At 48.6% G+C, this 23,339-nt stretch overlaps 4 protein-coding genes and 1 pseudogene across 5 annotated transcripts in view; 3 read left to right on the forward strand and 2 right to left on the reverse strand.

Annotated features, from left to right (window-relative positions):
• LOC119843364 overlaps positions 1 to 2,354 on the forward strand; it is a 68,738-nt pseudogene extending 66,384 nt beyond the window's left edge.
• The window catches only part of LOC119843336 (butyrophilin subfamily 1 member A1-like), a 1,931,986-nt gene that overhangs the window by 861,120 nt on the left and 1,047,527 nt on the right, over positions 1 to 23,339 (forward strand). The gene's annotated exons all lie outside the window — the stretch shown is intronic.
• Positions 1 to 23,339, reverse strand: part of LOC119843287 (zinc finger protein 850-like) — a 1,467,609-nt gene that overhangs the window by 270,377 nt on the left and 1,173,893 nt on the right. The window lies entirely within an intron of this gene.
• Positions 1 to 23,339, reverse strand: part of LOC119843319 (zinc finger protein RFP-like) — a 555,398-nt gene that overhangs the window by 194,944 nt on the left and 337,115 nt on the right. The window lies entirely within an intron of this gene.
• LOC119843341 (E3 ubiquitin-protein ligase TRIM7-like) overlaps positions 1 to 23,339 on the forward strand; it is a 430,179-nt gene that overhangs the window by 49,741 nt on the left and 357,099 nt on the right. The window lies entirely within an intron of this gene.

Raw genomic sequence — 23,339 nt, forward strand, 5'->3', positions numbered from 1 at the left:
CAGGGCCTCTCCTTCTGCCCCTCCATCCCCATGAACATGATACAGTTCTGTGGTGAACTAGAATCCTATTTTTGACGCCTCCGACTCAAGGAATATTTCCAACATACCTCTGAACAGCATACTAATCCACAGAGACCTTCCTACCAACACTACAAAAAGAAGGATCCTGGGTGGACTCCTCCTGAAGGTTGAAACAACAGACTGGACTTCTACATAGAGTGCTTCCGCCGACGTGCATGGGCTGAAATTGTGGAAAAGCAGCATCACTTGCCCCATTACCTCAGCCGTGCAGAACACAATGCCATCCACAGCCTCAGAAACAACTCTGACATCATAATCAAAAAGGCTGACAAAGAAGGTGCTGTCGTCATCATGAAGAGGTCAGAATATGAACAAGAGGCTGCTAGGCAGCTCGCCAACATCACTTTCTACAAGCCATTACCCTCTGATCCCACTGAGGGTTACCAAAAGAAACTACACCATTTGCTCAAGAAACTCCCTGAAAAAGCACAAGAACAAATCCGCACAGACACACCCCTGGAACCCCGACCAGGGGTATTCTATCTGTTACCCAAGATCCATAAACCTGGAAATCCTGGTTGCCCCATCATCTCAGGCATTGGCACCCTGACAGCAGATTGTCTGGCTATGTAGACTCCCTCCTCAGGCCCTACGCTATCAGCACTTCCAGCTATCTTCAAGACACCACTGACTTCCTGAGGAAACTACAATCCATCAGTGAGCTTCCTGAAAACACCATCCTGGCCACAATGGATGTAGAAGCCTCTACACCAACATTCCACACAAAGATGGACTACAAGCCGTCAGGAACAGTATCCCCGATAATGTCACGGCAAACCTGGTGGCTGAACTTTGTGACTTTGTCCTGACCCATAACTATTTCACATTTGGGGACAATGTATACCTTCAAATCAGCGGCACTGCTATGGGTACCCGCATGGCCCCACAGTATGCCCACATTTTTATGGCTGACTTAGAACAATGCTTCCTCAACAAAAGAGGTTGTTTTACAGTCCTTACTATTTTCTTATTGTCACTACAGCTCACACCCTGCTTATTTCTTAAGTCACTTTTATTACAGCTTATATCCTTCACTTTTCACTCTTGTGAATGATTGCTTTGTAGCTTCATGATCCTGGGATTTTGTGTGTGTGTGTGCGCGCGCACGCACACATTCCTACAGAGGGCCCGAAAAATCCTCTCCCTAGAAAAGGGCAATATGTTCCTCTTCACATTCTAAATCTTCAATTAATGAATTTCTAGTTTTTGTGGCTGTGATTAAAAATCTTCCCAATGTGAACTGAATGTATCCAATGCAGAGCTCTCTGTCTGAGACTGCAGTTTTTTGTTTCATAGTTTCATTCTTTTTGTTCTCCCCACCCATCTCTGTCAATGTGGTTCTGAGCAGAGCTGGGCAAATACAGATCTTTTTCTCTGGCTAGATATTAAAACAAAAAAAAAAGGCCTGAACCGGAAATTATTTTTATAACATTTTCAACAAATCACAAAATTGACCTTTTCTTGGTCAAAAGAAATGTTTCATTTTGACAAAATCAAAATGTTTTGTTTCAATTTCAACCATTTCCTTAAAAATATATATAATTATATAAAAAGGAATTTTTCAAACAAAAAAGTAATTTAAACTTTAAAATCCTGGAAAAAAAATTATAACAAGAAAATCTTTTGATTTTTCCATTTACTTCTTTTTGTAACAAAACAAATGGGTGATGTTACCATGAATTCATGAAATGTTTCAGTATTGACAAAGCTGCATTTTCCCTGGAAAAAATTTTTTGTGCTCAAAATGCCACCTAGTACTGAGTCCTACCTCCTGCTGCTTTGGATTTGCATCTCCGAGGCCATCGATAACACACTAACAGAACCATGTCAGACATGGGAATGTCCCTTTACGAGATTCTGGAGCCAAATGGAAAGGTGTGAGAAAATCCTCTCTCTAGTAACCACAGGATATTGTTCAGTGTCAGATGACTTAGAATTTACAAAGAAATTCTCCCTCCTGCACACTCAGCACTCCATGAAAGAACCATAGTCTCCATCCATGTCCCTGACCATCCCTTTCCCTAATTTTTTTACAGCGAAATACACAAACCGAGAGACAGAAGATTGTGTCTGAATTTCAGCAACTGCGGCGGTTCCTGGAGGAACAAGAGCAACTCCTGCTGGCCCAGCTGGAGAAGCTGGACAAGGAGATAGTAAAGATACAAAAAGAAAATATCACCAAACTCTCGGAGGAGATTTCCCATCTCAGTGAGCTGATCAGTGAGATGGAGGGGGAAGTATCAGAAGCCAGCAGGTGAGAGCGAGTTAGAAATACTCCAGATCCCACCATAGGGACAGGACTGCTCCTAAAACATGGGTAGGGGAGTGCATCAGTCAGAGACCACAGTGTGTATATTCCTGAAATATGAATGACTATTATTCTTTGCAGCCTCACGGACACATTGATATTAGAGATGGAAAAGCCCCATTAGCTGAGGGAGTCCATGGCCCTCAGGCCAGAGCAGGGCCTCTTTTCCCCATACTTGCTAAATCCCTTCTTTGGAATTAAAGTGTGTGTCAGGTGGGAGTGAAATTCTCTCTCTCTATTTCTCTCCTCTAGAATGTCAGAAGCACCTTGAGCAGGCATGTGGCTCTTTCACTCCCCCTCACACTTCACAAAGCTGGGAAAGAACTTGGAGATGATGTTCGCACCGCATCTCCCCAGGGCTCTACAGCAAAATGTGCGGGGAAGGTCACATTTTGCATACAAATCTCTCTGATAACTTCATGCTGAGGTTCTCACCCTTGTAGAGAAGACTCTGGAATTTCCCATTCAGTGGGAAAGACTGACCTAAGACTGGCTGTGGGGAAGGAGAAAGCTAGAGATGTCACATTTCTGGGGGACTGGCTGCCTAAGATTTGCAGGGATGGAATATGGGCCTTTCACTGCTGGGATACTAGGTACCATTCGCCAAGGGCAGCAGTGATCAAGAGTCTTTCCCACCAGAGGACTGTTTGGAGACCTGTGTGGAATGAGCTGGGAAGGGGGGAGTTGGCATCTTAGTCTGGTTCCTAGTGGACATGTTTCTACAGCATTTAAAATGGGAACTTTGTGTCCATCAGAGCATGAAGGCCATGGAGTGAATTGTCCATGGAGACTCAATTCCCCTTTTATCCTCAGAGCTGATCTCATCAGGCCAGAGTTGAAGAATATTAAATTGGTCCTTTGGGGGGGAAGGTTGCCCAACCATGGGCTGTGCTGTACCTGCTCTGAGGCTGGGAGAAGTAGAGGAATTCTAACTCCAGGCCCATTAGAGCAGCAGATTTACTAGCAAGAACTTATGAGTCACAACGTGAAATATAATCACATGACATTGTTTCTGTCCAGGCATGAGAAGGGGAAGTTCCAGCAGCCGGAAGAGATTTCTCCTGAACTGGAAGTGAGACTGAGTGATTTCTCCCAGAAAACTGTTGTGCTAATGGAGACTCTGAGGAACTTCCAAGGTACCTAGAAGGGATGTAATATGGAAAATTGGGATAAGTCTCCGAGACTGTGGGAGGAGAATGACTCTAGCAAATAGGTTCATAATTAAATACATAAATACATACATAAATATGTACATAAATAGATACATCTATTTAATTGTTTGGTGAGAATGCCACACACTTGGGGTCCAAGTCACTCAGGTTAATTAAATTTAAAACTTTGTACCACAAGCATGCCGTGCAATTACAATTAATATTAAAGTAAGAAATGACAGACATACTGAAAGTAGTACTGGCCAGTGACATTCTGCTGGGGCATAGGCGGGTGACAGCGATTTTTCCTAGGAAGCTCCGACTACCCCTTACCTTGTCTGACATATAATACACATTCAGATTATATATTTATTAGTTATTTTCCAATCATCTTTGAGTGTTATGAATATTAAGTATCTTATATAACTCAAAATACACATACATGAACTTTCTAATTGGCAGGGCTTTTGCTATCCAAGCTATTTTCATCTTATTGTTCTCTTTTCTGATTGGTCTCTTACCCTGATTATGCATAGCTCACTTTGACCCTTGTCTCCACATAGGGATATTAGGACTTTGATAACTGCTCCTTGGCACTACATTTTGGGTGCCTGTTGTCTTTAACACATTGTATGGTGAAAACATCTCTGTCCCACATAGTGACCCAGGAACACGTCACTTAACAACAAGGTCTTTTAAGGCAACATTTCCCTTATGTCAAGCAAATGGCTCACCAGGCCAAAGCCAAGACAGTCAGTACAAACACACAATCTCCGTCTGTCCAAACTGCTGCATAAGAAATGACCCTTGTACCAATTCTCAATACTGAACATAACTAGTGGAAAGCAGACAAATGGAGCAGATGTAGCAGGGGCCCAAACATCAGGATGCCTCCCATTTATTCATGACTTACTGAAGTTCACAACCATAAGGCCAAAATTTAGGGGAAATGGCCTAATTTGGGGCACCTCAGTTTCTCTCTCCCAACTAGAGAACTGCAGAGCAGGTGCTCCACAGCTGTGCAGCCTCCACATCTGCAGGTGGAGTCAATGGGAGCTGCAGGTGCCCAACCTCTCTGAGAACCAGGCCCCAGGGACCTAAAAGTCGGGACTGTAAATTAAAGGCCACTTGTTATGGGCTGGGTCCAGCCCATCACTGGGCTCTGGTCAAGTACAGTAGCTAGTCTGGGCACATGGGCTGTGGGGAAGGAGAAAGCCCCTCCCACACGTGAGGGATCCCTCCAGCACAGGAGCCTCTTTGTCTCCTCCCCAGCAGCAGCAGGCACAAGGCGTGTTCCTGAGAGGGCTGGGAATAGGGTGGAGGTGGTGAAGGCGCGTGGAAGAGGGAGGGGAATGGAGCAGGGACAGAGGGACGTGGGATGTGTAAAGCTGGGTCTCTGACACTCTGCACGCTGGGTAAGACACACGGGGGCCACTGTCCTAGGGAGGTAGCTCTGGCTGGCTTCAGAACTTCCTCAGCCTCTGCCAAGGTCTGCACCGGCCCCTGCAGCCAGTGAATAGCAGAGTCACAAATGGTCCCTCCCCTCTCTCCTTTTGCCAGTACAGGGGTGAATCTGGCCCATGGAGCCAACCTTCCCTCTGCTCAATTTCCACATGGATAAAATGATTTTATTATTATTCCTATTTTTGCCTATGGAGGACGAGGGCCCCGTCATGCTGCTCTCTGTAGAGATGCTGAGTAAACAGACCCAACAACTCACAATTAGAGCCAGGACTTCGCAAACTCTCAACATCTTCAGCATCGACTAAAGTGGGTAAAGTTACTTTTATGCCAAAGTCATGGCATGATCTGGGTCTAGGTTACAACAAAATGCAGTAAATGAATGAGAGAAACCAACTGGAGTCTGAAGGGTGGGAGGGGATGATGAGGGAAAATTAAATCTCTCTTAGAGATTGTATGTCCTGGGATGGTTGTGAGACTTCCATTTCTGTGAGATGCCTGAATGAGACAGGAAAGAGAAAGTTTCAGATTAGTTTATATTAAATACCTGAGCATGTCTCTGGGCCTCTCAGTCTGTTTCTCTGTAATGATGAAAACAGTTCTAGGAGTTCAGAGTGGTCATACTATTATAAATATGAAAGCCTGAAATCTCATCTCTTTTCTCCTTTCCCCCTCTAGAAACTCTGCCATCTGCACTGGAGACAAAAAGAGACATAGACAGGGTGAGAGTCCAGAGAAAATACCTTCATGAGTGTTAGAAGAAGGAGCAGGCTGACCCAGAGGCGGTTGTGCGTACAGGCTTCTTTATTGCAATACTTGTTCCCTTGGACCCAATTGTCCAGTAAGCACTGAATTACTTAGAGCATATTCTTTTTGTTGTTAGTATGTACACGCCTACATCTGTTACAACACCCCAAAACCCCTTATTAAGTAATAAAAACACCCATTTTGTTAGTAAACCCACCCTATCTATTGTGCACAGTATTACGCATATTACTCAGGCATTTTACTTTGAAAATATATTTCTTTGCAACCATTTGTTGCCATAAATCTCCCTAGTCGGCAATTCTCAGGGGAGGTAGGAAGGGGTCATAAGCCAGGGCTTGTTTATGTAGCTGGGAAAGGAAGGGAGGAGAATATAACACTGCTCTACCCAAAAGGTATCCTTTAGATCCCCACAGTTTTTATGCAGCTGCACCACTTATCAATTCTTACAAGCAACAGGAAAGGGCAAAATATGGCAACTTATTTATTAAACAAAAGAAATACAGCCTTCTTATGCCTTTGTCCCCTAATATCATGTCAGTACATTAGCAGCTTCCCAGGACTCTACTTAACCCACACATGTCCTAACAATGAGATTGTAGCTAAAGTTACCAACCAAACCGACAGGGACCATGACACACACAGCCCTAAAAATAAACACACTGAACAGTGAGGAGATCTCAAGTTGAAGTCACAGAAACAATCCTGACACCGACATCAGTGCTGAGTTCATGCCCATCCTGATGAACAAAAACACTCCCTCTGAACAGCATCAGAACACCCTTAACTCTGACCCTGGGGTTTTCATAGACATTAACAGGACTTTTAATATTGAGAGGAATGAGTAGAGAGCTCTCCCCCCTGAGGACTGACACATCCCTCTCCTTTATCCTGGCCCACGGGGCTCCCCCCAAAGGCGCTGACTCCATGGTTGACTGGGGGCTGGAACACCCACAGGAAAAAAGGAATTGGTGCTCAGCACCCACTGCCTACCGCTTCTCTCCTCCAGCGCCTCCCACCCACCTGTGGCCCTGCCAATCAGCTCCTCCCCCTTCCTCCCAGTGCCTCTCGCCCACTGCCATCAGCTGTTCAGCGGCATGCAGGAGGGAGGGGATGGAGCTAGGTTGGGGCGTGCTCAGGGGAGGGCTCAGAACGGGATGAGATGGGGCAGAGCAGGAGTGGGAAGACGCGGGGAAAGGATGGGGGAGAAGGAAGAGGCAGGGTGGGGTGAGGCCTTGGGGGAAGAGGTGGAGTCGGGGAGGGGTCTTGGGCAGAGCAGAGGGTCAAGCACCCCCCCACTGATAAATTATAAAGTCGGAGCCTCTGGTCTCCCCCATCACTCTTCTCCAACATCCTACCTTTCCTTTGGCAGGGCTGGGCTCTCCCATTGGAGCTTCTCACTCTTATGGATTGGGGAGGTGCTGTCCCGCTGATGCTGACCCACACCCTTGTCGGGGACTCGAACCCCAGATGGCGCGGTTCGTTGTCTGACCGCAGAGAGACAGGCAACACCAGCAGGGTCCGAACACAAAGCTCTTTATTGAAGAGTGCACACAACAATAGAGAGCAGCCCGTCTCCAGAGAGAACCAGCTTGCTCCTAGGCAAAACTAATGGGTTCTTATAGACAGGTCCTTCGCGTCACAAATTATTCATGAAATAGCCCAAACCCCTCCCCCCCCCTTTGCTAGTTAAAGGTCCTTTATCATGCATGCATACCTATCTCCTCTTGTATATAGCTTTTTGCAAGTTGTTATGCCTCCCCAACTTTCTTATCAATCCAGTTGTCAAACCGGAGACGAGGAGTTAAAACATATATGAAACAAAAACAGGGAGTGGAGACAGTGCGTCTCCATCTCATTCTCAGAACATCTGATACGATAATGCAGGAATGCAGGCATCCCCTTTTTCTCACTCTCTGTACCTTAAACACACAAACTTCCTCATGGTTGGACTTTACAAAAACTAGAAAAGCCATTTACAACACACTCCTAGAACCCCGACCTGGGGTATTCTATCTGCTACCCAAGATCCATAAACCTGGAAATCCTGGACGCCCCATCATCTCAGGCATTGGTACCCTTGCAGCAGGATTGTCTGGCTATGTAGACTCCCTCCTCAGGCCCTACGTTACCAGCATTCCAAGCTATCTTCGAGACACCACTGACTTCCTGAGGAAACTACAGTCCATTGGTGATCTTCCTAAAAACACCATCCTAGCCACTATGGATGTAGAAGCCCTCTACACCAACATTCCACACAAGGATGGACTACAAGCCGTCAGGAACAGTATCCCCGATAATGTCACGGCTAACCTGGTGGCTGAACTTTGTAACTTTGTCCTCACCCATAACTATTTCACATTTGGGGACAATGTATACCTTCAAATCAGCGGCACTGCGATGGGTACCCGCATGGCCCCACAGTATGCCAACATTTTTATGGCTGACTTAGAACAAAGCTTCCTCAGCTCTCGTCTCCTAATGCCCCTACTCTACTTGCGCTACATTGATGACATCTTCATCATCTGGACCCATGGAAAAGAAGCCCTTGAGGAATTCCACCAGGATTTCTACAATTTCCATCCCACCATCAACCTCAGCCTGGACCAGTCCACACAAGAGATCCACTTCCTGGACACTTCAGTGCTAATACGCGATGGTCACATAAACACCACCCTATATCGGAAACCTACTGACCGCTATTCCTACCTACATGCCTCTAGCTTTCATCCAGATCATACCACACGATCCATTGTCTACAGCCAAGCTCTACGATATAACCGCATTTGCTCCAACCCCTCAGACAGAGACAAACACCTACAAGATCTCTACACTACAATACCCACCTGCTGAAGTGAAGAAACAGATTGACAGAGCCAGAAGAGTACCCAGAAGTCACCTACTACAGGACAGACCCAACAAAGAAAATAACAGAACGCCACTAGCCATCACCTTCAGCCCCCAACTAAAACCTCTCCAACGCATCATCAAGGATCTACAACCTATCCTGAAGGACGACGCATCACTCTCACAGATCTTGGGAGACAGGCCAGTCCTTGCTTACAGACAGCCCCCCAATCTGAAGTAAATACTCACCAGCAACCACACACCACACAACAGAACCACTAACCCAGGAACCTATCCTTGCAACAAAGCCCATTGCCAACTCTGTCCACATATCTATTCAGGGGACACCATCATAGGGCCTAATCACATCAGCCACACTATCAGAGGCTCGTTCACCTGCGCATCTACCAATGTGATATATGCCATCATGTGCCAGCAATACCCCTCTGCCATGTACATTGGTCAAACTGGACAGTCTCTACGTAAAAGAATGAATGGACACAAATCAGACGTCAAGAATTATAACATTCAAAAACCAGTCGGAGAACACTTCAATCTCTCTGGTCACTCGATTACAGACCTAAGAGTGGCAATTCTTCAACAAAAAAGCTTCAAAAACAGACTCCAACGAGAGACTGCTGAATTGGAATTAATTTGCAAACTGGATACAATTAATTTAGGCTTGAATAGAGACTGGGAATGGATGAGTCATTACACAAAGTAAAACTATTTCCCCATGGTATTTCTCCTCCCCCACCCCACCCCCCACTGTTCCTCAGATGTTCTTGTTAACTGCTGGAAATAGCCTACCTTGCTTGTCACCATGAAAGGTTTTCCTCCTTTCCCCCTCCCCCCTACCACTGCTGGTGATGGCTCATCTTAAGTGATCACTCTCCTTACAGTGTGTATGATAAACCCATTGTTTCATGTTCTCTGTGTGTGTGTATATAAATCTCTCCTCTGTTTTTTCCACCAAATGCATCTGATGAAGTGAGCTGTAGCTCACGAAAGCTTATGCTCTAATAAATTTGTTAGTCTCTAAGGTGCCACAAGTACTCCTTTTCTTTTTGTGGGGAAAAAGGGATCAGCCATAGCCCTGAGGGGGGGGGGGGATCTGGGCTGTGGAGTAGTGGGAGGGTCATTTCTGGGCTCTCACCTCCCCGGAGACCCCGCTGCTCCTGAGCCGGTTCCCCAGCAGGGTCTGCGTTTGTCTGGACTGTGACCGGGGGCAGGTGACATTTATCGAGGCCGGTGACGAGGCCCCGATCTTCGCTTTCCCGCCGGGCTCCGTCCCTGGGGAGAGAATCCGACCCTGGCTCTGGCTCCGACTGTGTCCCTGAGACATGGGGGTGTGCGGGGGGGAGGGGGAGGGAGGAGGAATATCCCCCAGGCCCTTAAATCAGCCTCTCTAGCCTCACACACCCTAGTCTCTGTGACCTCTCCCCGTGGACTGTCTATCAGGCCGCCTCTATGACCCTGGAGGTTGCTTCCAGTCTCAATTCCGCAGCCTCTGGCCTGTCAAACCATAGAGCGCATGGAGTGAGCGAGGCAGAGAAGCCAAACTCATCACTGCCCCAGGGACTGTGCAGCCTGTTTGCCACTGTCCTCTATGAGCCAGGAGGACTCTGGGGAACCTGGGTCCGACAGTGCCACTGACGCATGGGGAGAAGAGTCCACTGGGGATGAAAAAAATGGGCTTCTCTAGCCACAGTCATCGCAGCCCTCATGGCCTGGGGGATTCCCGTCTACCCAGCCTTCTGGCTCATCTCTATGCCCCTGGTGGACCCCGTCGACCCAACTCCCCCCCCCCCTCCCAGACCTCCTCTCTGTGGCCCCTGGAAGCTCCTCCCCACCACCTCTATGCAGAGCCAAGGATGGGAGGGCGTGGGGGGAAGAACCCCTCGAGCTGCAGGAGTGGCAGAGGGGCCCTGAGGGGCAGATGTGGGGGCTGCAGGGTCAGAACTGAGGAAGGGGTTGGGGGCAGAGGTGATGTGAGGTTGGGGGGAAAATTAACAGCTGGGCTGGAGACAGAGAAACAGAAGAAATTAATGAGGATTTGGGGAGAAACCGGAGGCTCCACAGCAGAAGGGAGCCAAGGAGAGGGAGCCCCGGGGACTGGGGAGTGTGACCTACAGGCCACCAGGGAAGGGATGCTGCAGAGGGAAAGAGTTGGGGGTGGGGAGATGTCACCTGGATGAAGAAGAGGTGGCTGTGTGGAGGGGAGAGAAGAAATGAAATGGGAAAAGATGACAATAAAGTAAAACAAGAGTTAGGACAGAAGCCCGGGGAAAGTGGAGGGAAGCTGAAAGGAGACAAGTGAAAGCAAAACCATCCTGAGAAGGGAAATGCTCAGTGGACACCAAGATGGGAGTGGATAAATTCAGCAGAGAGTAGAGTTAGGCCAGGGGTTCTCACAACTAATTTTTTGATGGCCTCAGGGTGTGGCAGCCAACTCTTGCTGGTGGGCACGCTGACACTTTTCTCTAAAATGCTTAATTTAGGAAAAACAAATACATTTGCACACGTACACATTCAAATCATTGTAATGTATTTATGTAAGGGTTTTTTGAGGACTCAATAATAAAGATAATGCTGTGAAAAGTGATATTTGTATGTCTGTTAATATCGCTTTTCACAGCAAATCCTGGCAAGTTAAGATCTGGATAGATGCATGGGGGGTGAAGCAGCAGGGGCCAGGGAGGATGGATGGAGGGGTCGGGGGTGAGGCAGCAGAGGCCGGGGTGATGGATGTGGACCCCCACCACTGCCACCACATGCTCAGAGATGTGGGTTGCAGCCTGGGGCTGTGGATCAACGCCCTGGACCAGCACCCACTGGAGCCCAGGGTCAGTGCTCGCAGTTGTGTGGGAGGGCCGGGGATCAGCACCCACTACTATGTAGCCTGGGATCGGCACCCCAGAGCCAGAACCAACTGCTGTGCGACTGGGGCTGGCACCCAGGGTTGGCGCTTGGGGTCTACGCCTGCTGCCGTACAGCTGGAGCTAGGATTCAGTGTCCTGAGCCAGCACCTGCTGAAGCCTGGGGTTGGTGCCCACTGCTGCATTCCCAGGGCTGGGGATCTGCACCTGAGGCTGACGACTGGGGCTGGGGATCTGCACCCATGGCCAGCACCTGCTGGAACCCACGATCAACATCTAGGAGCTGTGCCCAGGGTCAGCGGCCAGGGCTGGAGGTCGGAGTGCATGGCCAGCAGTTGGCTGCCACCGGGGTTTGGGGCTGGCGCCTGCTGCTGCATGGCCAGAGCTAGGGGCTGGCATTCAGAGCCAGCACCCGCCGGAGCCTAAGGCCAGAGCTGGGGATCAACACCCAGGGCCAGCAGCTGCTGGAGCTCAGGGTCAGCACCTGGGGTCAGTGACACGGGGTCAGCACCTGGGGCCAGCAGCCGCTGGCAGGATTGGGGGTCGGCACCATGCAGCCAGAGCCAGGGATCGGAGCCTGCTGCCAGAGGTTGGAGTCTGAAGCCCTATGGCTGGAGCCCTAGTCTGCAGCCAGGCTCCCTAAGTCCCTCTCCCACCCCCAACCCCAGGGCTGAAGTCCAAGCCCCACTAAGCCCCCCTGAGCCTTCCCAAGGTAGAGAACTCACCTTGCTCCTTCAGCGTTGTGCTCCACCTGTCTCCGAAGATGTGCAGAGTGGTGCATCCAGGAGCATTAGGGAGGGAGGAGGAGGCTGTCGTGGTGGCAGGAAACCCCCTGGTGGCCACATTTCAGAAACGGTGAGTTAGGTCATGTCTACACTGGGATTTTCATTTTTATAACTTTTGTCACTCTGGGGTGTGAAAAAAAACACTCCCCTGAGCGACGAAAGTTATAACAATAAAAAAAGCCGGTGTGGACAGCACTACGTCGGCGAGAGCCACGCTCCCGGTGACGAAGCTACCGCCAACTCTAACGAGGGGTTTTATTTTGTTGCCAGGAGAGCTCTCTCCCGGCAATATAGAGCGGCTACACAGCGCACCTGACAGCACAGCCACGCCATTGTAAGGTGCGCACTGTAGTCTTAGGGAGACAGGGAAATAAACAACTGGAGAAGGAGTGCTAGAGAAAATGATGGGTATGGCTGGATGAAATGAGAGAAAAGGGAAAGGGGAAGAGAGAGGGGGATGGAGATGTATAAAATGCTTCTGAAAGTGAGACTGTAACATTAATTCCACCCCAAAGTTCATGGACAGTATTTCCACTTTAGTGCCTTTCAGAACAACACTTCACATTTGTGGATGTTTTTACCCTGTATCCTGGTGATGAACGTTCCCTCTCTGCTCCTTTTAAGTCTGACTTAAGGTAAATTAAACATATAAAAAATTCTTCTTGTCTATTTCCCTTTAATTTCCCAGCTGTGATTTTTGAAGGTAGACATGGGATATTTCCCCCCTAAATTGGCTGTGTCAGTCCAGCACCAGTGGGGATATCTGTGTATGTGACTAGGATGGTAGCCTGGACCCTACTGTAGTATGTTGCTCTCCAGCCTGCACTTTGGGCCATGTACTTTTTATAAACATGTATGTCAGGAATTGTCCAGCTGTGCTCAGGAGAGAGCTGGTTGTGTCACTTTACCTCTCACCTTCCAAACCTGCCCATGTGTGACACCAGCCATCAAACTGTGTGACAGATGTTTGCAATCTGGAACACCTGGATTTTATGGCACATCACACCAGAACCAACAGATTATAGTGGTTTTAATTATTGTGATAATCAAATCAACTATTGAAAACGAAAACTAAAATATATGTCAAATGGAACCACTCAATCCCCACTCCCACAGCAACAGGGTTTATAGTATGGCCTCCCCAGTCAGGGCCGGGCTTTAGGGAAAATGGCACACTGGCGAACTTGTATTTGGTGCCCCACTTTGCCCCTGGCCCCTCATGGGCTCCCCACCCTCCCTTCCCCTTAGCCATGCACTGTGCCCCCTTCACCCTAATCCCTGTACCTCTCTCCTGCACCCCTAACCCCTGCACTTCCCTCCTGTGCCCCATATCCCTGTACCCCCTTCATTCCTATCCCATGCACCACCCTCCTGTGCCCCTAACCCCTGCACTGTGTCCCCTTCACTCCTAACCCCTGCACCTCCCTCCTGAGCCCCACCTCTGCCCCCTGCCATGGCAGTGCTGTGACATGGTCAGTGTGGTCATGCTTTATCGCCAGGGGAGAGCTCTCCCGGCAATGAGAAACAACCACCCCAAATGAGGGGTGGTGGCTTTGTCGCCAGGATCGCGGCTCCCAGTTGTCATCCGAAATTGGGCCAGCTAATAAGCTTAGGGAGGACTAATGACCCACCAGAGTCTGGCAGAAAGCAGCACGTTTATTATACTGATATCTAAGCTCAAAAGAAGGTTGGTGGGGGTGGTCACACTCGCATACTCACGCTTCCAGGACAGGCGCAGCACTGGAGATGTCTGGATTCTTCAGGGTAAGTGTATGAAGGTCAGTCTTCCCAAAGCACGATGGACTGCAACGCGGCGGACCACTGGCCAGGCAGTCCCCACAAAGGGCCTTCATGGGAGGTACAAGCTTGTGAGTGCACTCCTGAGCACATGACCCCTTCCCCTTTTAAGGATCTGCTCCTCATGGCCTGCGACTAGAGATGACAGTGGCTGTGTCTGGTTGGTCACACTCCACCTTGGGCAGTGTCCATTCAGTGTCCATGCATTGGGTGTGTCATTGCTGCCTAATTAGAGTCCCAGACACCTTGTCTACCTGGGAGCTCTTCTGATCTTCCAGCTGTTTAATCAGCCCATTCATCCCACAAGCATTCCAGGAAGGAGGGGGAAAGCCACTTCACAGGTGTTCAAAGAGGGAGAGGAAACAAAATGCGGGGAAAGTGTAAGAGACCTTTTGAGCATACAGGTTATACATAGCATAGTCATACAGAGCATACAGATCACGGCTGCTCCTACAACACCGGTGATAAACGCTGTCTATACTGGCGCTTTTCAGCGCTAAAACTTTTGTCGCTCAGGGGGGTGTTTTTCCATTTATGGCTGGTCTAAACTGCCAAGTTTTTCCGCCAATAGGCAGCTGTTGGCGCTGACACAGCTGAGGTGCACACACTGGAAAGTCACTTTTTGCCACGAAACGCCTCAATTGCAGCGCTGTAAGAAAGCCACCTCCACAAGAAGGATAACTTTTTGCACAAAGCTTTTATTGCCAAAGTGCCGCTGTAAACACATTGTAATCGGTCTCCTGAGGTGTCTCAGAAGGCCTGCAGTGACCACTTTGCTCACCGTTTTGAACTCAGCAGCCCTGCAGGCATGTGCCCCTCTCCTTTCAAAGCTGGGAAACAAAGACCAAATCATTAACGTGAAACGTTCCTGCTGTGTCCCACAATATGAACAGAGAGGCAGGCAGGCAGGGGTGGATATGTGAGAGAGAGAGATACTCTGTTTTGCACAGAGCCAGGCAGGGAGGCAGGGGCTGATGCTGGAGTTTCCCCCTCCCCCTGCATCAGGACAGATTGCTTCCAGCGGCTGTCTGAACTTGAAAGAGAGCATGCCCACACAGTCACCTCTTCCAACACACAGTCTGTCTCTCTCCCGCCCCCACGCCACCACCCCATACACACATGTTCCCTGTCACACACTCTCCCCCGCAACACTTCAGTTGAAAAGTGGCTGGCAATCTAATAGGATGCCCATGGAACAAATGCATCTGATGAAGTGAGCTGTAGCTCACAAAAGCTTATGCTCAAATGAATTTGTTAGTCTCTAAGGTGCCACAAGTACTCCTGTTCTTTTTGCGAATACAGACTAACACGGCTGCTACTCTGAAACATGGAACAATGGGATTGAGAAACCTGCACCATGTGATGCTGTACCTGCCCCAGGAGGCATTGCAAATCCTTCCCAAAGCATCCCGTGGCCATTTTTACGGTGAGATAGTTACCACAGTGCCCGGCTCTCTGTGTCGATCCAAGAGCAGCTAGTGTGGATGCGCTCCAGCAACACAAGGAGCTAGTGTGGACATGCAACAGCAGTTTAATTAAAGCTTGGCAGCATAGACAGAGCATTAGTTTTATCTCAATCAGTTGGGGGGAAAGCAGAAATTCGTTAAGTGGGGAATAATCACAAGTAAATCAAAATTAGTTGTTGTCAAGGCTGATTCCCCACTCTGGCAATTAGAGTGCAGAAGATGGGAGCCTGCAAGGATTCTAAAAATTAATACTGACCACTGCAGGGTTGTATTAGACTCCCAAGGTTACAGCTTTTCTTTGACCTTGGATGGGTAAATGCTGCCACCACCCAAGTGCAGAACCCCTTTGAGAGCCCAGGAAGGCACATTTGGGAATTCCTTCCTATGGGGCACCCTCAAGCCCTTTCACCCCGCTCCGGAGAAGAGCTGAGTAAGAAAAAAAAAAGGGGGGGGGGAAATCAGCTGTTGCCACCAGCTAATTAAACATGTACACAAACCTCCTAGGACACCAAAAATCCAACCCTGTTCTTAAAAAAGGTAAATTTTATTAATAAAAAAAAAAAGAAAATACATCTGGGAACTATTGCTAAAAGAGCAACTACGAGGATTAAGCACCAAGAATAGCTTTCTTGAGGTTCAGTTTAAAGGTTACAAGCAAAACAAAAGCACCTGGGGTTAGCACAGAAGAATCCACAATCCATAAAGAAATGAAAGGAATAAATCTAATCGCGTCTTCCTAGACGTTTCCTGATCCACTTACATATCTGGGGTTTCAAATTAGATTAATCCAGCCCTGACTGGAAGAGCACGCCCAGCACCGCCAAATGTCAGGCAGACCGCGTCCATGCCCAGCCGCCGCATGTGGTCCAGCTCCTTGTCCATGTGGCAATGCCACACTGGGCCATCCCTTTTTAGGGGGCCCATTGACTACCCTGCCCTGGGGCCCTGAATTGCTGTCAGTGGGCCTGCCCAGGGATTGTGCAGCCTATTTGCCACTGTTCTCTATGATCCAGGAGGACTCTGGGGATCCTGAGTCAGATAGGGTTGCAAATTCTGGTTGGACGTATTCCTGGAGGTTTCATCACATAACATAATCTTTAATTAAAGAAAGATTAATCCTTAATTCCGGGAGACTCCAGGACAATCCTGGAGGGTTGGCAACTTTAGGGAGAGATGGTGTCACTGAGATGTGGGGGGGAACAGCCCTCGGGAATGAAAAAATGTGCTTCTCTAGCCACAGTGATCCTAATTGGTATGACCGGGAGGATTCCCTTCTACTCAGCATTCTGGCTTATCTCTATGCCCCTGGAGGACCCGTCTACCCACCCCCCAATACCTCATCTATATGGCCCCTGGAAGCTCCTCCCCCTCCCTTTCTGCAGCACCAGTGATGGGAGGTGGTGGTGGGGGGGAAGAACCCCTGGCACTCTAGGTGGAGCAGAGGGGCCCTGAGGGGCAGAGGTGGGGGCTGGGCAGGGGGTAGAACTAATAGCCAGGCTGGGGACAGTCAGAGGTGGGGGTGGTAGGGACATAGAATTAATTAGTTGGAATTTGGGGAGAAGCTGGAGGCTCCACACCAGCTGGGAGCCTGGGAGAGGGAGACCCAGGGACTAGGGAGTGCAACCTACAGGCCACCAAGGAAGGGATGTTGCTGTGGGAAAGAGCTGGGAGTTGGGAGATGTCACCTGGATGAAGAAGAGGTGGCTGTGTGGAGGGGAGAGTCAGGGACTGGGCAGGTTTAACCAGAAGGGAGAGAAATGAAATGGGAAAAGGTGAAAATAAAGTAATACAAGAGTAAGGAGAGAAGCCCGAGGAAAGTGGGGAAGCTGAAATCTAAACCATCCTGAGAAGGAAACGTTCAATGGGCACCGAGAGGCTAGGGGATAAACTCAGCAGAGAACTGGGCACCTGGAGCTGCCTTGTGTTGACCTAACTCTGTGGTGTAGACCAGACCTTCATTCCAAATGATATCTCACAGGGCAGACTTTGCACAAATTTATCATAATCTTTTACAGGGGAGAACACAGGCATACAGCCCGTCACACAGACCAATCAGAAAGGAGAATAACATGAAAAATATCTTGGACAGCAAAAGCCCTGACAATAAAAAAATTCATGCATGTGAATTGCATGAGTTATAGAAGATAAAAATATTAAACACTCAAAGGTGATTGGAAAAGAATTAATAAATATGTAATTTGGATGTGTATAATATGTCAGACATTGTAAGGGGTAATAAGAGCTTCATAGGAGAAATCCCCCATGACCCACCTATGCCCCAGGAGAATGGAACTGGCCAGCATTTCTTTCTATATGCAATGGCAAGTATCAAATATCCCCATGGTTGGTGATGGGGTACTAGACGGGGAGGCTCTAAGTTACAGAGAATTATTTGCCGAGTGTCCGGCTGTTAGGTCTTGCCAAAATGCCCAGCATCTAACTGACCACCATATTTGGGGTCTTGAAGGAATTTCCCCCATGCCAGATTGGCAGAGAGCCTGGGGTTTTTCTATCTTCCTCTATGGTATGGGCCACAGATCACTTGCAGATTTAAACTAAAGTAAATTATGGATTCTCTGCAAGTTGAAGTCTTTAAATCATGATTTGAGGACTTCGGTAACTCAGCCAGAGTTTAGGGGTGAATTGCAGGAGTGGGTGGGTGAAGTTCTGTGGCCTGCAATGTGCAGGAGGTCAGACTAGATGATCATGATGGTCCCTTCTGTCCTTAAAGTCTATGAGTCTAAAATGTTTAAATAAAGAGCGGAGCCTTTCTAAAAGATTTGCTGTAGCCAGAGGTGAAAGTAAGCCGGTACGGTCTGGTACGGTGTGCCGGGAAGAGCTGGTATGCCATGCCGGACTGGCTTCCCCGGTGGTGATTTAAAGGACCGGGGCTCTAGCCGCTGCGGGGAGCCCCGGGCCGTTTAAATCACCACAGGAGCCCTGCTGCCGCTACCCCGAGCGGCGGCCTAAGCTCCTGGTCCTTTAAGTCACCACTGGAGCCTGGCTGCTGGAGCCACAGAGCTCTGGCAGCTGGGCTTGGGAGGGGATTTGAAGGGTCCGGTGCACCGGCCACTGCGGGGAGTTCCAGGCCCTTTAAATCACCACCAAAGCCGGGCTGCCGCTACCCCGAGTGGCCACAGGGCTCCAGCCGCTGCGGTGAGCCCCGAGCACTTTAAAGCGCTGCCGGAGCTGCTTCTTGGCAGTATGTTGTGGGCGTCTGTTGTCTCCAAGCACATTGTGTGACCAAAACATCTTGTCCCACATAGGATCTTATGAACACATCACTTAACATGGCAACTTAAGGAAACATTTCTCTTATGTCAAACAAACTGCTAACCAGGCCACGTCACTCAGTATAAACGCATAATCTCAGTCTGTCAAAACTGCTGCATAAGAAATTACCCTTGTACCAACCTTCTCCCTGCCTCAATGTCCACACGGATAAAGTGATTTTATTATTATTCCTATTTCTGCCTTTGGAGGATGAGGGCCCCATCATGCTGCTCTCTATAGAGATGCTGAGTAAATAGACTCAACAGCTTACAATTAGAGCCAGGACTTCTCAACCTCTCAACATCCCATTAGCATCAAAGAGACTAAAGTAGGTAAAGTTACTTTTATGTCAAAGTCTTTGCATGACCTGGGTCTAGGTTATGACAAAAGGCAGCAAGTAAATGGGAGAAATCAACTGGAGTCTGAAGGGTGGAAGGAGATGAGGGAAAATTAAAACTCTCTTAGAGATTGTCTGTCCTGGGATGGTTGTGAGGCTTCATGGATATTGGTTCCATTTCTGGGAGATGCCTGAGAGAGGAAATAGAAGGTTTCAGACCTTTTTATATTAAATACCCGAGTGTGTCTCAGGGCCTCTCGGTCTGTTTCACAGTCATGATGAAATGAAAACACAGCTCTAGGAGTTCAGAGTAGGAACTCTTATAAATATGAAAGCCTGAAATCTCATCTCTTTTCTCCTTTCCCCCTACAGATTCTGCTGTCTGCACTGGTGACAAAAAGAGGTAGGGTGATGATATTTCCCAAAGGGATAATAGGACACTGTGTGGGGCTAGCCCTCCCCTCCCTCACCCTAGCAGGGCTGGAGTTGCTGCTCATCCAAGCGCTGCCTGCCCCCATGCACTGGCTTCTAGACTGAGCCCTGCTTGCCTCTCTCCTGAGCCCTACATCCCCGCCTGCGCAGGGCTGGCATTGCTGCTCGCCCCCCTGCATGGTCTTCTGCAGCCCACTTTTGCCAAAAAAGTCGGGATGGCTAGCACAGGGCTTTAATGGGATTGTTCGGACAGGATGAGGTTGCAGCTGGAGATTGTGTTTAAATTATGAGAAAATTCCCATGAAAACATCTTCATGAGATTGTAGCTAAGTTACCAAATCAACACCCTGCCATGACACAGAGCCCTAAAAATAAACACATTGAATAGTGAGGCGATCCCACGCTGAAGTCACAGAAACAATCCTGACACCAACATTGGTGCTGCGTTCACATCCACATTGATGCACAGAAACACTCTCCCTGAGCAGCATCCAAACACCCTTAACTCTGACTCTGGGGTTTTCAGAGGCAATCACAAGACTTTTAATATGAAATTGAGAGGAATGAGTAGAGAGCTCCCTCCCCTGAGAGCTGACAAATCCCTCTCCTTCGTGCCAGTGCAGGGGGTTTCCCCATTGCTCTTCTCCAATATCCTGCCTTTCCTTTGGGCAGGGCTGGGCTCTCTCATTGGAGCTGCTCACTGCTTCCTGGACTGGGGAGATGCTCTCTCTCTGCCGCTGCCAGCTCCTCCTTTGTCTCTAGGCTGGGGATGGGGCTATCCCACCGAATGCCACTTTCTACTCTTTGGTCTTCAGTAGCTCTTCCCCAGTGTTGCATCTTCCTCTGTTCCCTGGCCTGGGAATGGAGGCTGCATTGGGGAGGGAGGTTGTCTGAGGGTTTAAATCTGGTACCTGCCACCTCTGCTCCCTCCTCAATAAAAGCTTCTGACACCTTCCTGGCTGTGTCTCTGCTGCTGGCAATAGAGCAGCCCCAGAACAGGAAGCTGGGAGCTGAAGCCTCTGCAAACAAATGAGAAACCAGTGAAGTGGGTCTCCTTACAGAGACTGAGGAGCTCCCGTGACATCTCTGTTCAGTCTCAGGTACTCAGTTCAGAGGCAGCTCCCTGGGATCCAGGACTGTCCCAGCCAGAACGAGGCTGCTGGGGAATGTGAGAAATGGTCCCAGCCTCTCCCCAGCGCCAAGCTCTGCTCCTAACGCTCTGATTCTCTCTCCCCAGTGAATGTGACTCTGGATCCAGACACGGCTCATCCTGACCTTGCCCTGTCTGAGGATGCGAAAAGCATGAGATATGGATTAACTGCGAGAGATTTGACAAGAAGCACTGTGTGCTGGCCTGTAAGGGATTCACCTCGGGGAGACATTGCTGGGAGGTGGAGGTGGGCTATACTGGGCTGTGGGGGGTGGCCAGACAGTCTGTGAGGAGGAAGGGAGAGATCAGCCATAGCCATGAGAGCGGGATCTGGGCTGTGGGGCAGTGGGTGGGCCAGTTCCAGGCTCTCACCTACCCTGTGACCCTCCTGCCCCAGCACCGGGTCCCCAGCAGAATCTGGGTTTGTCTGGACTGTGACCGGGGGCAGGTGACATTTATCGATGCTGGTGGCAATGCCCTGATCTTCACTTTCCCACTGGGCTCATTCAGTGTGGAGAGAATCTCTCCCTCGCTCTGGGTGGGATGGGGATCCCAGCTCAGACTGTGTCCCTGAGGGTGGAAGGAGCTGGAGGTTCTGTACCAGCAGGGATCCTGGGAGAGGGAGACCCAGGGATTGGGGAGTGTGACCTACAGGCCACCTGGGAAGGGATGCTGCTGTGGGAAGGAGTTGTGGGTGGGGATATATACCAGGATGAAGAAGCGGTGGCTGTGCAGAGGGGAGAGTCTGATACAGGGCAGGTTTAACCAGAGGTGAGAGAAGAAATGAAATGGTAAAAAAATGAAAATAAAGTAAAACAAGCATAAGGAGAGAAGCCAGGAGAAAGCTGAAATGAGAAGAGTGAAGGCAAAACCATCCTGAGAAGGGAAAACTCAGGGGTCATCAAGCGGGGAGGGGATAAATTCAGCAGAGAAAACTTGGCACATGAGTTGGTATGATCAGTGACATGGATTAGAGAAGAGTTAGGGAGACTCCGAGAAATAAACAGATGGAGAACAAGTGCTGGAGAAAACAATGGGTAAAACTGGATTAAATGAAAGAAAAGGACAAAGGAAAGAACATGAGAGGGAGATGGAGATCTATAAAATCATAGAATATCAGGGTTGGAAGGGACCTCAGGAGGTCATCTAGTCCAACCCCCTGCCCAAAGCAGGACCAATCCCCAACTAAATCATCCCTGCCAGGGCTTTGTCAAGCCTGACCTTAAAAACTTCTAAGGAAGAAGATTCCACCACCTCCCTAAGTAACGCATTCCAGTGCTTCACCACCCTCCTAGTGAAAAAGTTTTTCCTAATATCCAACCTAAACCTCCCCCACTGCAACTTGAGACCATTACTTGAGACCAAAATGTTCCTGAAAGTGAGACTGTAACATTAATTCCACATCATAGTTCATGGACAGTATTTCCACTTGGTACCTTTCAGAAAAACATTTCAAATTTTTACCCTGTGTTCTGGTTATGAAAGTTCCTGATCAGCTCCTTTTCAGCCTATTTACTTAAGGAAAATGAAACATAAAAATATGCTTCTTGTCTGTTTCCCTTTAATTTCCCAGCTGTGACTTTTGAAGGCAGACATGGGATTCCACCCCTGCCAGTTGTGTGTGTCAACCTGACCCCAGTGAGGATACCCCATGTCACTATGATGATAGTCTGGACCTTACTATAATATGCTGCTCTCCAGCCTGCACTTTGGGCCATGTGCTTTATATAAACATGTATGTCAGGAATTGTTCAGCTGTGCTCTGGAAAGAGCTGATTGGGTTACTTTACTTCTCACCTTCCAAACCTACCCGTGTGTGACACCAGCAATCAAAGTGCATGACAGATGTTTGCAATCTGGAATACTTGGATTTTATGGCACATCGCCTGATAATCAACAGATTATAATGGTTTTAACTATTGTGGTAATGAAATAAACTATTAAAAAAAGAAAACTAATAGATAGCTCAAATAGAACCACACAATCCCCACTCCCACAGCATCAGGATTTGTTGTACAGCCTCCCCAGTCCTCAGCACATGTTCCCACCACTTGAACTTCAGGAGAAATTGCCATTATTTCTGAGGCCAATCACCAGAGGGGGACTTGACACACACTGTGCCAGCAGGTACACAAATACTTACTAGACAGATAAGAATATTAGAGATCAGAGCTCCAGGGTTCTCTTCCTGGCTCCATTATGCAGTGGAGGGTAGTGACAGGTAACCAGATCGTATCTATTGTATGCATTCATCCCAAAAGGCAGTAGAAATAAACAGCTCCTGCCTGGACTTTCCATATTGGAGACTCTCTTCCTAGTTCCACCTGAAGTGACCTTGTGCAGCCACTCAATTAACTTGTAATCTGGAGGAGAAAGTGTCTAATACTTCTCTAGTTACTCGGGTTGGGGTTGTGGTGATATTTGAGCTCATGGATTTTTAGCTCCTACTTTGTTGCACTTTGTCATTGGTACCGGATATTTGCTGGTAGAAGAGTTTGTCTCACGTATCTATGAAAGGCTGCCTGCTTTTGAAGCACAACAGAAAAAGCAGCTGAAATTAGTGCAAATAGTGAACGTCCCATTAATTCAGTTACTTGGGAGCTCTGC

Source organism: Dermochelys coriacea, chromosome 14 (assembly GCF_009764565.3).
Source record: "Dermochelys coriacea isolate rDerCor1 chromosome 14, rDerCor1.pri.v4, whole genome shotgun sequence".
Lineage (NCBI taxonomy): Eukaryota > Metazoa > Chordata > Testudines > Dermochelyidae > Dermochelys > Dermochelys coriacea.